The sequence below is a fragment of the Drosophila serrata genome, unplaced genomic scaffold (genome assembly GCF_035046125.1).
Source record: "Drosophila serrata isolate PLE 108 unplaced genomic scaffold, ASM3504612v1 contig_165, whole genome shotgun sequence".
Lineage (NCBI taxonomy): Eukaryota > Metazoa > Arthropoda > Insecta > Diptera > Drosophilidae > Drosophila > Drosophila serrata.
This window is the reverse complement of record NW_028257063.1, coordinates 204450-216623: the sequence shown is the minus strand read 5'-3', so window position 1 is coordinate 216623 and position 12174 is coordinate 204450. Positions and strand designations below refer to the sequence as shown.

The following is a 12174-nucleotide window of genomic DNA, read 5'->3' as shown; positions in this document are numbered from 1 at the left end:
AAGCTTGTTCCAGCTGATATCCAATATAATAAATCGAATCTATATATCGCCTGACTTATTCCTATAATTGCCACTGTTTCCTAAGACTCTGATTCAATTTAAAATATGTAATTTTTTTTTAGCAAATTTGTAGAGATAGTTCTTTTCTGAAGGCTCCCCTCCCAGCTTGGAGCTCGGATCCCGTATCCAATTTAATCATCACTCGCTGGCTGCTCGCACAAGCTCATCTGGCGGCTCATCTTCTTGCAGCAATTTACTGTCTCAGACTGGAAATTGAGTTTAAATTGCTCTCAGCTGACGGCGGGGATCCGGATCTCCGGCTCCCTTGCACCTCAGCTCCCCAACAAACTAGAATTTCAATAAATGTCACATGTCCCGCGATGCCTGCGTACGCAAATTGCTGATTAAAGCGAGAGCGAGAAACTGGAACTGACTTTACAGCTCAAGCTCAAGCTAAAGTTGAACCTGAACCTGTAGCTGAACCTGCGGGCCAAGAAGGGTTCATTAGGCAGCGGGATATCCTGGCCCTGTGTGTATATATGGGTTAATAAGGCAGGGCCAGGATGTGCCTGATCCACCTCGACAGGCATCGCCTTGTGTGCCTTGAATGTCATTAGCGCGGTGGCCTGGTGTTAGTTGCCCCCAGAGGCACATCCACGAGCGGATGAAACCCCAAAAACCCAAGCACACACACACACACACACACATACACCGCCACCAGGGGGATGCTGGGTGCACAGGGGTGGTGGTGTTGGTGTTGACGATGGTGTGCATATAGCTGGTTGGCAGACAACTGCCAACTGCCGCAGCGCAAACAAGATTAATTAAGGAATGTAAATTTCGTAAAATTACGCGCCATTGTTTGACTCTCTCTCTCACTCTCTCTCTCTCTAGCTGTCTCTGTTTCTCTGCGAGAAAGGGTGTTGAGATTTTTTTCCATTAACAACATCATCAATGGGCCGCGGGTCGGCAAGGTCGAAAGGTGTCCTGCCTCGCCTCATGCTACTCTCTTATACTCCTTCCTGTCTCTGTCCCTTACTCTTTGTTTGTTTTCCTGCGACGGGTTGTTTGGGAATTTAGCGGATTTCTGCTGACTGCGGCCGTGAGCTTAGCCAGCTTTTCAATTTCAAACCCAGACCCAGCCGCAGTCCCAGCTCCAGCTCCAGCTTCCAGTGCCAGTTCCATTGGCAGCTCCTGCTTTTGACCAGAGTTCTGTGCTTGTCAGTCGCCGCATGAACCATTTGAAGGGTTGGCCAACATTTTTAATTAGTGTCGTCATCGTCAACGCTGTCATCACCCGCCGATGGCACCCAGTAAGTTTGAGTTTAAAATGGGGTATATTGTGGGTAATGGGTATAGATAAGGTGTACAGGTATCCAGACTTAATTGTCCATTGACTTTTCAAAACTTTCTGTCTGAAAACTACAAATCAGGCATCTTCTTGCAAGTGTTTCGCAGTTATTTCATACATTTAAATCACATTTTTATACCAAACTCTTCTCAGTTAGAATTACTACATAACTTGTCCTTTTATTAAAGGAATTAATTTTTTGCTTTTGCAAATTTTAGAATAAATTCCTTTTTGTGAATTTAATTTCATGCTGCAGGCCTACATTTATTTATTTATTACTTTCAACCTTCACCATCAATTATGTTTGATTTCTTGGTGAATTTCTAAAATAAAATGCCACAATTTGTGTCACAGGATTGATGGGTATGTCCCAATTCGGAATGCCGGAAATAAACCTGACTGTTTGCTATTTCTTCAGCTGGTTGTGGCCTGCGGTTGGCTTGAACCCTTTGTGTATTGTGTCAGGAGCATGCATAAATTATATTTTCTGCGGGACTGTGGAAATTTCTAATGAAGCCTGAAATTGGCTGCGGGAAATAACCAAGATGTGTGGCTCTGTTGGACTGGGAAATATCAAAATTGGGGGGAACCCCGAACTGAGAAACTGGGAAATTGGGAAAACTTTCCCAACCTGCGGCTACCTGCTGGGCGGCAATGTGTTTTGGCATATTTTTTTTTCTTTGCCGCACATCCCTGGATATACCCAGACCAGTGGCCAGTGTTTTGGGCCATTGTTTACGCATAGCCGACGGACGTGTCGAAATGCTAGACGCGTGAGTCAGCTGCCAAAGTATCTGCATCTGCATCTATGTTACACACACATGTATGTATGTGTGTGCTTGTATCTATGCAACTGGACTACAGTCTGGCGCATTTGGGTCAGGCCTTTAAATAAACTCCATGGCATCGGCGCAGGAAATATCTGAGATGGAGCTGCATGTTTATTTGTTTGTTTGACGTCTCGGCCGCACTCCCACTGATGGCTCAATCGGGGAAGGGGATAAAAAAGAGGCCAGCCAAGAGAGATGTTTCTGTTAGTGGGTTCCTGGAAATACCCAAGATATTCTCAGGCATCCATCAATCCTGGGCGCAGTTCCCTGACAGCCGTGAAATCGTGTTAAACGTAATCTCAGACTAACCAAAAATCACCCTCCTTCATTCGCCATGAATGATGGCACTCAAATTACATTAAATGGAATTTCAATTGAGCCAAAAGACCCACACTGCCCACCCTCAAATCCCCCCCCGATTCCAACCTATCCGGGTATGACAATGACGATGACAAGACAATGGCGGGGCAGCTACAGAAATCCGAATTCGAAATGGAAACAGTAAATGGCATTTACATGTTCCTGTCATAAGGCCGAAAGGGAAGCAGGGTACCAATTTAATGAATCAGCAGCAGCGGCATCATCATCATCATCAGCAGCTACAGCTCCAGCTCCAGCTTCCAGTCTTCAGTCCAACAGCGGATAGGCCTCTCTCGAACTGCAGCATTGCAGATATCGGAGAAGTTGCAGCTGCAACGAGTGCAATCAGACAAATGCAATTAGGATTTGGCGACGCTTTCGTGTCGGGCATTCTAAGCATGCCACAGCATCGTCATCCGCATCGGCGTTCTTTTTTGGGCTTCCCTACCATTTCCCAGGGGAAAATGCAACAAGCCAGAGTCAGACTCAGAGTCAGAGTCAGAGCCAGGGCCAGATCCAGACATTGCCATGTCGCAAGGTCCGAAGGCTGCCACCGGGGAGTTGACATGAAAGACGCCGAAATGTCGATTCCACAAGGCTGAACTAAAGAGGCTTGGATATGCCCTAAATAGAAAGGCAACTGATGACCGAGAAGGGGAATTTCAAAGGAACTTTTAAGGGAGTTTCAATTAAAGTCTTGCTTGAATTTACACATCAATACTCTCTCTTTCAGTTTGTAAACCTTAAATGGGAAAAGTCATGGATGAGACCTGGTTTCTTAAAAAGCAAAAATGGATAAAATAATAGTTTCGCACATGAGTAACCTTTAATCTGAAAATACTCTTCAATGTTTGATATTTCCCTTGGCAAAGACATAAATAGTTGATAAGCTTTCCCCACACATGGCCTATGTAAACATCAAAATGCTATTTAGATGAAACATTAAAGCATTGTAAACATCAAAGTGCTCTTTGAGCGAAGTCTTAATTAGGTCAACCATTTAGTAAGTATTCTCTTAATGGTAAAATGGCTTTGTATACACATGCGGTTTTAGTGACATTTTTTAAAAAAGCTTATTTCATTTAAGTATGCATTATTAGGTAATCCCCGAAGGCCATTTTAATTCTCACTCTCTCTCTCTCGACAGTAATACAATTAAAAATGTAACAAAGGCTTAGGAAAATTGGGTCAAGGAATGCCAGCCATCAAATTCTATTACGATTTCAGTTGAAAGGAAATGCATTGAATAAAACTTTTAAAGGCTTTTCATATTAAATCAGGCTACAGACCGAAGACTCCTTGTGATGATGCTTAAATACTTTGCTCGTTTTTTTACCCAATTTCCCCCCATCCAAAGTCTGTTGTTTGCACTCGAGCAAGTTTCGAGCCTTCGCCATCGCCATCATTGGACGTCTGATGATGTCCGCTCGGCTTGGCAGCTCTCTCAATTAAATATTTAACTTTAAGAAATGTAATTTCAATTAGCGCCACAGCATTTGGCCATTAGCGTGGCGAGTGCCGAGATTTGTGCCAATTGCGAAATGCGAACTGCTGAATACAAAAACAAGAGACGCGATGAATGAGCAAACAGCCAGCAAGGAGTACTAGGAGCAGCAGGAGGAGCAGGAGGAGCACGAGGAGAATGGGCACCATCGGGGCCGAAGTGGAGGAGGAGGAGGAGGTTGGAAATTCGGACACCCGCGCCTCGGCGCTCACTCGCTCAAAATCATTACGTGATTAAGGTTGCCATTACGGCCGGGAAAGCAAAAATAGAAAACTAGAGCATGGCACGCAGACAGTGCGCGGCGAAGGAGGCGGCAGAGGGCGGGGATTTTCCGAGGAGCAAAATGAAAATGGGGGGCAGACGCTCAGCGACCGCAATTGCGCTCGCTTGGTTCGGTGGAAAATGAAATAAAAACCGAAGAGCCAACAGCAAAATAACAGCAAATAGAAATAAATAAATCAGCGAGACACGGCAGCGAAAAAAAAGGGGGAGGTTTGGGGGCATTGGGCGGTCGTCTTCGCCGCACAAAAACAATTAAAATGAAAAACCGTAAGCACTCTAATTCCGAGTGAAAGACAGAAGGACGAAGGACCCCACTCTCGCCAAGGGGTTTCGCCGCCATCCGCACGAGCGAGCAAAATGGTTCGAAAACAAATTTGTCGATCTAATTAAAAGCTAAATTGTGACCATTAAAGGGGAGTGCACAACGCCACTGTCTTTACAGCAGAGAAAGAATAATTACAATCCTAACTTTACGATACATTTTACGATTCAACAGAGTTAGGATCAACGAGACTTTCATAACAAAATACTATTACGATTTACTAAATTAAATTATTAAGATCCATATACCCCTTAGCCCTACTATTAAAATATTTAGTTTATAGAATAAACTAAAATATTTCTCCTGGTGCACCATCTGTGACCTTAAGTGGGTCCCATTGCATGGAAAAACATTGAAAAGCATTTAAGTTCGCTCCGCCTTTCAACAAGTTGGCAACCAATGCAATTTACGGCATGGGAGTGGGCGACTGGCCAAGGGACGCGTCAGGATGCAAGGGATGCAAGGACATGGCCATTAGTGGGCCAGCAGAGGAATAGAAAAAAGTATGCCAAGCTGACCACCACACCGTAAATTGTAAATTAATTGATGAAGCCAACGTTTAGAAGCGACAGGGACAAACTCTGGGTCTCTGGTTTCCAGCAGAAGTAGCCTAACCCATTTTCAGGGGGGATTACCTTAACTCTATCTGAATTATTAATATCCTGCAAAAGAGTTTTTATCAAAATCGGTTGTTTTTTGAGAAAGTTACGATACCTTCAGAGGGATGTTAATCCCTCTTAGAAATCCTTCTAAGATGCGCCCCTGGAGTCTTCACAAATTGGAGAAATTCGAACTGCAACTGGCATCTCGAAGCGAAAGGGACGGCAATAGATGGAGAGGAGCGCTGACAAATTGCTGGTAGCAAGATTAATGCCTGCATTATCTTTCCTCATTTGTCGATTGTCAATGCAACTGGGCCGCGTCCACAGCAGAGTAACGAGGGCAACAGCAACAACAACAGACCGCCCCTGGGGCGTGGCAGTTTACCTTTACCTTTACCTGTCCAGTGCCGCATTGTTCTCTGATTTCCACATTTTCCTCCTCTATCGCTGACATTTTTCAATTTGATGATGCGCCGCAACAACAGCGGCCATGTGGGTGGTAGTGCTCCTCCGCTGCTGTCGCTGCTGTGTTGTCCTTATTTTCCGACTCCCTTTCTTTTTCTTTTCGCCTTTTTAATGGCAACTGGCGTTGGACAAGGTAATTTCATTTTTATATTAATGACAGTATGTTTGATGCATGTCCCTACATCTGTCCGTCTCGCTCGCACGTCCGCCGCCGCCGCCGTTGTTGTCGCTTAATCACTTAAGACTCTTAAATGCGGAAAAACACTGTGCCATATGGGTCCAGTTAATGGCGAATTGCTCGTGAAAACACGTATGTATGTCCTGGGTTTTGTTAAATTTAATTCCAATGCGAAGAACTGCAAATTTGCCAAAAACGCGGAAAACACGGAACTTTGCGCTAATTAGTCGAACCATCGATAATTCATCGATGGGCGGGCATCGATGGGCAGGCATCGCGTGACTTGCCAATCGATGGCTGCCGGAAAGTTAATTTTGCGTGCGACTAGATTTAAATGGCTAATTGGAAAATTTGGTGGCCCACAATAAGCTCGCTAATTGGAAACTGCATTTTCATTTATTTAAAATCTATTTCTATCGGTTCGAAGTCGTGGCGATCTTATCGATCGTGCGATTATACTCGTTTTAGCCTAAGTCCGATAGTTCATCTCTAATTTTTGTCATCGCTAGCTTCGAAGTTTTTGCGCGTTTTTCACTAATTTTGCGCGAAATCCTTTTAATTCGTTTTCTAGTGGTTTAAATTACTAATTTACTAGCTAAAGAGTGTCAAGTGGCTAAAAAACAATTATTTTTTATGAATTGCTTAAGTTTTCTTGTCAGGAAACAAAGATTGTGAGCTAAATTGATATTTTCTTCCCGAGCGGCAACCTAACCTCCTTGGATTCCTTTACATGTATTTGTGTGTGCAATAAGAAAATTTTGCAAATTCGATTTCTTTATTAATTTTTGAAGGTGCGCAACAACAATTTATAAACTTAAAGATGTCACGCGGTTAAAAACAGTATTTTTCGTTATTTGCTTGTATATTTTTGTTGAATTTCGAAGGATTTTAGCTAAAATAAGGTGTATGTTCACACACACACACACACATACTTAGCGAAAATGTATCCTCGACAGCAGGTACATACATTTTTTGTTTGTTTTTGCTTAATAAAATCATTTATTTGGTTTGAATATGTAATTGTTTTTGCCACATTTTAATTAAATAATCATAATAACGTCGTCTTTAGTGATTTAAAGTAACTTAATACTCTAATATTGTGTTGTTTACCCATAAATAAATGTGACTGGAAGCTGTCAAAGCAGAAATTCGCATTTATATGTGAAAGACAGGTGAGTTTTGCAGACGTCAAGTAATTTCCTTAATTGCGAGCATTTGTTACAATTTTCCTTATTTTTCCTGCAGGTAAGTGCAATATTTCATCAAAATCAAAGACTACGACCGGGTGAGTGAGGAATTTCTATATTTTCCATTGCCATTTCCCCTGCACTTTACACCTACAACTACACCTTCGCCTTGCACGATTCGTGCACAAATGTGAATGCCACCAATTAGTAGAGTCCTGCTACCAAAAAAACAAAAAGAGTAGAAAACAAGAAAGGAAGCTAACTTCGGCACGCCGAAGTTTATATACCCTTGCAGATAGAACTTCTATGAATAGGAATCCATACAATATAAATTATATATATTTGTGTTAAAAAACAATGAAGTAATACCTGCTTTCATTTCATTCACCTATACATATTATATTTGCAGTTTTACATTCACAGATTTTCATTTTTCCTCTACATCAAACGATCGTTTGTATGGCACCTATATGATATAGTCGTCCGATTTTTACGGAATTTGCCACAAAATTTAAGACTTATATAAAATGGCTATACCTCAAATTTGATGAAAATCAGCTAAAAACTAAAAAAGTTATAAATTTAATTGTATTAATTTCTCGATCGTTCCTATGGGAGCTATATGATATAGTAGTCCGATTTTCATAAAATTTTACACAAAATTTTAGAATAATATGAAATGGCTATATTTCAAATTTGATTAAATTCTGTTGAAAACTAAAAATGTTATCGCCACCGCGATTGTCAGTCTTCCGACAACAGCCACCGCCATTCTCATTCCTCTCAAATTTCTCGATCGTTCCTATGGGAGCTATATGATATATTAGTCCGATTTTCATAAAATTTTACACAAAATTGTAGAATAATATGAAACGGCTATATCTCAAATTTGATGAAAATCTGTTGAAAACTGAAACTGTTATACTTATAAATTGAATTAATTTCTCGATCGTTCCTATGGGAGCTATATGATATAGTCGTCCGATTTTCATAAAATTTTACACAAAATTGTAGAATAATATGAAATGGCTATATCTTAAATTTGATCAAATTCTGTTGAAAACTAAAAATTTTATAATTTTTTTTGTAAAACTTTTCCGATCATTCCTATGACAGCTATATGATATAGTCGTCCGATCCGGCCCGTTCCGACATATATACGAGTGAGAGTATATAGAAGACTAACTGCAAAGTTTCATTCAGATAGCTTCAAAACTGAGAGACTAGTTTGCGTAGAAACGGACAGACGGACAGACGGACAGACGGACAGACGGACAGACGGACAGACGGACATGGCTAGATCGACTCGGCTGTTGATCCTGATCAAGAATATATATACTTTATATAGTCGGAGGTGCCTCCTTCACTGCGTTGCAAACTTCTGACTGAAATTATAATACCCTGCAAGGGTATAAAAACAAGAGCGGGAAAAATGGAAACAATATGTTCAGCTAAGCTCAAACAACTGCAGGCTAAAATCTAAATCCTTGCCGTCGACAAAAAAAAAGATGCCATAAAGGAGCAAAAGGGCAGGGATTCTAACATTCCGGATGGGCCTGTTGGTCGTCGAAAAACTAGCGAACTTTGCAGACAGAACAATGCCCTTCGGATTCCGAGTCCGAGGCGAGAGTGTGTGTGTGTGGGTGGGGTGGCGGTGTGGAGTGGAATTTTAGGTCTAAATCCGGCAGGGTCATAAAAAGTGCTTATTACATTATCACCTCAAGCGTGGCTGAGCCGGCTGTGGGCAGTGCCACGCCCACGCGCACACACTTCCACTTCCACTGCCACTGCCACGTCCACAAAACGCAATTCACTCGCCCTCTCTCTAGCCTTTGTGTCTGTTTTGAGGTCCTTTCAAAGGGTATTACGATTTTACAATCTCTTGTTGACGGAATAGATCTTAGGTTATTAAAATATCTGAAGAAATCTACCCAAAAAACTTGTTCTGACAGATTAGCTCTGGGTTTTGAAAAGGATTTATTGAATTGGATCTATTACTTTCTATATATCGTTTATTATTATTTTCTATATATTTTTTATTATTATTATTTTCTATATACTGTTTATTATTATTATTTTCTATATATTGTTTATAAGACCCAAATAATTAACGTTTATATTCCTATTCCCTGTTATAATTCTAAGTATAGGTATAGAATATATTGTTTAAAAGGATTGCACTCCTAAGTCTTCAAGTTATCTATTAATAATTGATCGAATTATGTCTATCTTCCACTGATCCTTTCAATCCGGAAGAGTATTTCAAGGTCCTGATAGCTATCCTAGCTATCCTTGTTCTTTTTTTGGTTGAGTGTGTGCGTGTTTCTGGGGGCTTTATTATGGCCCTGGCAGCTGCGTTTTTCAATTTTCACTTTTTTAGGCCTCCGGACTCTCACCTGAGCTCGGTGCGCCCTGAGCCTTGAGCCGATTTGTTTCGGTTCGGTTCGGTTTGGTTCAGTTTTCAGTTCGGTTTGGTTCTCGCAGTCACTTATTGGCAAATGTTTCGTAGCTGAAAGGGGGAGCTGGGATAAAAAAGGGGGCGGGCCTGGTCGGAGGAGCAGAAATGCGAAAAATGTGTAAATTTGCGCCCGCTTTTATTTCTCGCATTTGGCCCGGGCGGATGATGTGTAGCGGCTGATCCGCTTTGGCAGCGCTTCCAGGTTCGAGTTCATTCAATTTGGATTAAGTCGTTCGTGTTGATTAACAAAATTGACTTTTTTGCAGACTTCCTTGGAGAGCTATGTACAAGTTCAACGCAATCGATTTCGATTTGGGATCGATGGAGCAGGCGCAGCTGTAAACCATTTAGCCGGCACTGCCGGAGACGTTTAGTAAATATTCAATCAATTTGGATGGACAATAAATCACCGGGAAATCAAGAGCTTCTCAATTTCGCCCAGGCAGATATGCGTCATAACAATAAAGAATTTTCCCATTTCCTGCTTTCCACTTGCCGCTTGCCGCACTCCGTGTTCCGAAGATATGCGGCAAAATAAACAAGACAAGGCGACGGGCCATAATATATCATGGCCCCAAGGCGCTTGACGACACATGAAGATGGAGAGCCGGCTGCGAAGGACACTGATGCGTAATGGCTGCCAAGGGGATGACTTCGATCCGGAGACGGACAGCTCCATGGCCTTAACTGCGAATCAATGACATATCGTTACGGCAAATGCGAATACCCGCCGGGCGCAGCAAATGCGGACAAAGCAGATCGGAATAAAATAATAAACAGGATAATAGCATATGTTGGGGAGCCATTACCTGCCGCTAATTGCCGGACAAACTTTGCCTGTCGCCGCCTAAGCTCGTCGCCAATTAAAGCCAAACAAATACAGCGGGAACGCTAGACGCTAAAAGCCCTCGCTGGAGTCTGGATTCCCAAGCCGCACTGAGAGCCAGCCGCAATGTAAGTGCGGCTCATAATTTATTTCGATTACGCCACAGCACGCAATTTGCGCCGGGCACATCCTTTTCAAGTACACGGCCACGCACAGGAAGTGAGATATCCAGGAGCCAGCACAAGCGGGAGCTGCGAGCAGGGAGCTGGGAGCTGGGAGCATGGGGCAGAGATAAGTGTGCGCATCGCGCAATTTCCGTTTCCGCTTGGTTTGCCCTTATCCAGCGCTGATGCTGCGAAAATCCACTAAGCAACAATTAAATCACAGACTCCCGAGAGCAGCTTGGTGGAGAAATAAGCAGAGAATGCAGGAGAGACAATGAGAGAAGTGGCCACATACAGTCAGGCATCTCTAGGGGGAACCTGACCAACTAAACTAACTATATACGAGTTGGATTTCAGTTAATTACTTATACTTTCTAGATAGTATATCAACTAAACTCTATATTTGGAGAAATATGTGGACTCAAAGCGTTTGAGTTCAATTCCAATCGAAGAGTTCGACTGTTCCGATTGAGTGACTCAGAGATATTAATTCGAGGATTGCCAGAGCGAGGCAAAGACAAAGGCTACCTGAAGTGAATCATTTCCGAGCAGGTAACAAAAGGCCGCCATGCATTACCATTAGCTGACTAATCGGCGGGGCCTCCAAGAGTGGCTCTACCTCTACCACTCCAGTGTCGAGACCAGAATCGATTCCGCCTTAAGCGTTTGCTCTTTACGCTTAGAACTTATAAATATTTATGGCTCACATAATGCAGCGTGTTGAGCTCGGCCAATAATTTCTCCGCTTACAGCTCTGCGATATCTGGGAGCCAGGATCCTCGAATATGTGTATGTATGTGTGGGTGCTCCAGATGCAGTGGAGCGAGCATTTTCCACTGAAGGATTTATGCTCGCTGACATGCAACTTAAAAGCAAGGACAACAGATAGGACCTCAAGGAGGAGGAAAGGAATGGAACGGGCGGTAAACTTTCCTTATGCGGGATACTTTTCTTGTGCAGTCGGAACAACAATTGGAGAAAAGATGCTGAGCGCAAGGATTAGGCCACAAGGAGAATGGGAATCGCCAGAAAGGAGACCAAATTTATGTGACTTTTGCATGTAGAGGCTGCCGCAAAGCTGAAGCAGCAGCAGCAACAGCAGGAGCAGGATGTGGCCCGCACTGGCTAGACATTAGTACAATTTCCGGTCCAGGCCACAAAATATTCAATAATATATTAAAGATATAGCCACCAAACCGAAAGAGATATCATCCGGAGGCCAAAGCGGAGGCTGGAGGAGATCGAATGCAGGCACCCTGGCAGGCAGAGGCAGGCAGGCACGAATTCGACAACTCAACTGAAGCGTAGCAGGCAGGATAAATCTAAATAAGACGTGCTCGAGTCTGGTACCCTTCTCCTCTACATGCTCCTCTCAGCAAAACCAGAACCAGAAGTACGTAGTAGCAGCAGTAGCAGCAGCAGCATCCAGAGAATTTGTGCAATGAAGTGCAAGTGAACTTAAAGCGACTAAAGATAGCCCCAGCTACCTGACCGCACGAGAGATGAGCGCGTGAGGGGAGCAAGTTGGATGCATACGAGAATTCCAGGCACGAATTCAAAGAGTTCCTAAAGAGAACTGACTTGCTAACATACCCGAAGGTTTACAATATGAATTTATATGCTTGAAAATATCTGAAATCTTAAA

General features: G+C 42.8%; 2 protein-coding genes across 51 annotated transcripts in view; one reads left to right on the top strand and one right to left on the bottom strand.

Annotated features, from left to right (window-relative positions):
• The window catches only part of Zasp52 (Z band alternatively spliced PDZ-motif protein 52), a 61089-nt gene that overhangs the window by 27644 nt on the left and 21271 nt on the right, over positions 1-12174 (bottom strand). The window lies entirely within an intron of this gene.
• The window catches only part of cGlr1 (cGAS-like receptor 1), an 89530-nt gene continuing 84084 nt past the window's right edge, over positions 6729-12174 (top strand). For 3 of the 4 annotated variants that reach the window (XM_086826792.1, XM_086826791.1, XM_086826790.1), the window contains exons 1-2: positions 6729-6853; positions 6964-7066. The gene's annotated coding sequence lies outside the window, so the exon portion shown is untranslated. Of the gene's footprint in view, positions 6854-6940; positions 7067-12174 lie in introns of those variants that run through there. The other variant, XM_020945428.2, reaches the window with a different exon arrangement.